General features: G+C 45.3%; 1 pseudogene; it reads left to right on the top strand.

The window, feature by feature from the left end:
- Positions 1 to 278: 278 nt before the first annotated feature.
- LOC116885652 lies at positions 279 to 738 on the top strand (annotated as a pseudogene).
- Positions 739 to 3,925: the final 3,187 nt, after the last annotated feature.

The raw sequence follows: 3,925 nt of genomic DNA, 5'->3' as shown, positions 1-3,925 counted from the left end.
TGACCTCCCGTCTAGCCCACTACCCACCAAGGATAGTGGAAAAGAAAGGTTATTAGCATCTGGGGAGGCGGACCTGTTTAGAAAGCCCTTTGCGGGGATTCCAGTCCAGTCCACTGGCAAACCAGACACCATACACGAATCGGCAAGGGCAGTGCAGTCCGGAAGGAAGTGAAAGGCTCACCAATCAGCCAGAGTCCTCGGCAGCAGCAAGAAGCCGCAGGGACCTCTCAAGAAGTTCTTTGGTGGCCGCGGCGCGGGAAGGACAGCGATCAGCCGCGATGGCTGACGAGATTGCCAAGGCTCAAGTGGCCCAGCCCGGTGGCGACCCAATCTTTGGCAAGATCATCCGCAAAGAAATCCCGGCCAAGATCATTTTCGAGGACGATCGGTGTCTTGCTTTTCATGACATTTCCCCTCAAGCACCAACACACTTTCTGGTGATACCCAAGAAGCACATATCCCAGATTTCTGTGGCAGATGATGATGATGATGATGATGATGATGATGATGATGATGATGATGATGATGATGATGATGATGATGATGATGATGAAAGTCTTCTAGGACATTTAATGATTGTTGGCAAGAAATGTGCTGCAGATCTGGGCCTGAAAATGCGAGTATCGGATGGTGGTGAATGAAGGTGCAGTCGGGGGGCAGTCTGTCTATCATATTCACCTCCAAGTCCTTGGAGGTTGGCAGATGAACTGGCCTCCTGATTAAGCAGGTTGGGGATAAGTATCCTTCTCTAGGTAGTTGGCAAGCTCCAGTAAGTTCAATGGCACACATAGTTTTGCCTGTGTATGGAGAGATTGAAGAGATCATTTAAAATTCTGTGCCTAATAAAAGACATTGTTGCATGTCTCAAAAAAAAAAATAAGTTCTTTGGTGAGTTTCTTTCTACAAGGTTGCTAAGAGTGAAGCTTAGCAAAACAGTGGAAGATGAACCAATACATGAGTGTCGTTGGTGGAGTTTAGTGACACAGAACAATTCGAGCCAATGCTCAAGTCCCCACTGTCTGTGGGACCATATTTATACTCTTTCTAAACAGCATGCATGCATCCTTTCCCACGTGCTCTATGGTGAAACATCCTTTCACCGGTGTCTGCTTCCGTAAGCACTCGTTCACCTGTCTGCCCCAGCAAAACATCATTGCAACCTAACTGAGCCTCCAAAGAAACCAGGAATTTCCACCTGAGGTGGGGATAGCTTTGGGAGGTCACTAGCCAGCCAACTGTCCATGTGTGCTTGTAGCTAAGACACTTCCCCTATGGAGACCGGCAACCTTTGTAGCCTATTGGTTACGTGCTCATGCTGTGATAAAACACGGTGACAAAGGGAATATGGAGAAGAGTGGCTCATGGTTCCAGAGGGAGAGTCCACCGTGGTAGGGCATGCAGGACTCCAGGAAGCTGAACAGCCACACCTCCTTCCACAGGCCAGAGGCAGACACACAAACCGGAAGTGGAGAGAAGCTATAAACTCTCAAATATGCCCTCAGTGACAAACTTTCATTGGCATGGCTCCACCTTCTGAAGGTTCCAGAACTTCTCCCAACAGCACCACGATTGATGGACTGAGCATTTAAATATCTGAGCCTATAGGGGACATTATTTCTAACTCAAAGACCACTGTAACTGTCCTAGGTTATTGTAAGACATACTGGGTAACATTAGGAAAATAACACTTTTTCCCCCACTGGACAACAGACGTGAGAACACATATTTACATACTAGTGCATACGCTAGGAAAGTGCATACTAGGTGCATATGCTATGAAAGCACATACTAGGTGCATACACTATGAAAGCGCATACTAGGTACATACACTATGAAAGCGCATACTAGGTGCATACACAATAAGAACACATGCTAGGTGCATACACTGTGAGAACACATATTTAATACACAGCGAGTTCACAATAAATGTTATTTTCGTCTTTCCTAACACTGCCTCCCTCCTGATAAGATCATCGATATGTTGCCCTGCTGCTGTGAAGATTCCCATTTAAGAAATGGATCTTCACGTAACTGGAGATTTTATCCCCATGAGTAGTATGAATATGGATCAGGGCAAGTATAGACACAATTCTCTACATTTTAAAAATTACTTATTTTTTTACCTTTGCACACAATTGTCTGCACATTTACTCTTGCACAAAGGAGAAGAGGACACAGGATGTCCCGGAACTGGAGTTACAGGAGTTGTGTACTGCTGTGTTGGTCCTGGGAATTAAATCTGGGTCCTCTGCGAGGCCAGTAAGTGCGCTTAATTGATGATCCATCTCTCAAACCCTTATTATTATCATTATCATTACTACTACTACTACTACTACTACTACTACTACTATTACTACTACTATTATTATTTACTGTGTAAATAATATGTAGCCTCATTATGTAACCGTTGGCTGACCTAGGCTATCAGGGACACTGTATAGAACAGGCTGCCTTGAACTCAGTGATCCACCTGCCTCTGACCCCCAGGTCCCAATACCTTTTTTAAAAGGAAGTTTGAGTAAGTGAAGATGTATGCACAGAGCTCTATTAATGCCAGAGACCACCGTATCTACAATCCTTATTTCACTTCATTCTGAGAGCAAATACACGTCAAAGACACTGACGGTTATTACGTCTTTATCGTTTGATTTCTCACGTATTTTAATTATATCCCCTTAATTAGTGGCATCTCTTTGTTTCTTCAGCTCTCCCCCAGAGGGGGGCGAAATTCAGCTCCTGATGCAAAACGGTGTGGAGTCTGCTTGCAAGATGATACGCTATTCAGTCTAGGAGAATGACAATTGTTTTTCTACTATCAAGTGGCAATGACAAAAGAGGACCTAAACCAATTACTGAGCAAATATCGAATTTACAAAGTGTCTGCAAAAGTCCCGGGCCATCACTGTCAGACCTCAAGCGAGGACAGTTCTAGGACTTCCCTGGAAACCCACCCAAGAGTGTGGTCAGCCCAAGCAACAGCGATGGAGTGTTCCAAGGGGTTTGAGAAACCTCACTGTGGAGATCTTAATAGGATTATGACGATGGTCACAGCTGCTCAGTTATCACAGCAATGCCAGACAGCTTACTGTCCATGGAGGGTGGCAGGCCTGGCTACACTCACTCCAGATGTCATGGGACACCGACAGCCATTCACATCGCCAGAGTTCTCTAGACACACCAACCCATTAGAAGCTCTGTATGTCCTTTCTTAGATGCTAGGAAGTGAAGGAGAAAGATTTGCATTTAAGATACATGTCGAGGGCTGGAGAGATGGCTCAGTGGTTAAGAGCACCCGACTACTCTTCCAGAGATCCTGAGTTCAATTCCCAGCAACCACATGGTGGCTCACAACCATCTGTAAAGAGATCTGATGCCCTCTTCTGGTGTATCTGAAGACATAAATGAATAAATCTTAAAAAAAAAAAAAAAAGATACATGTCAAAGTATTTAGTGCCCTGGTTTGCATTAAAATCTCCCCAAAGCCCACATGTGAAGGAGCTGTCGGGAGGCTGTGGACCCTTTAAGACTTAGGACCTGCATTTGGATCCCTTTCTTCTAATCGGGCTGCCTTGTCTGGCCTCAGTAGAAGATGTGCCTAGTCCTAATGCAACTTGATATGCCAAGGCTGGTTGGTATCCACGAGAGGCCGAGGCCGTGGGTTTTTGAGGAGAAAGGAAGGAGGAGTGGGTGGGGACAGAGATGGGGTGGTGAGAGGGAGGGATTGGGAGAAGAGGAGGGAGGGGGAAGCTATAATTTGGATGTAAAGTAAATAAATACTTAATTAATAGTAATTAAAAAGAGTTGGGACCTTGTGTGAGGAGGTAGGTTATTGGGGACATAACCTTTGAAGCAGAAAGGGAGAGTGGGGTCTCCGACTCTTTTGTTTTTCTTTCCCCCCACTGTAAAGTAGCTTGTCGCCATGTGG

Source organism: Rattus rattus, chromosome 16 (genome assembly GCF_011064425.1).
Source record: "Rattus rattus isolate New Zealand chromosome 16, Rrattus_CSIRO_v1, whole genome shotgun sequence".
Classification (NCBI taxonomy): domain Eukaryota; kingdom Metazoa; phylum Chordata; class Mammalia; order Rodentia; family Muridae; genus Rattus; species Rattus rattus.
This window is presented reverse-complemented; position numbering and strand designations above follow the sequence as displayed.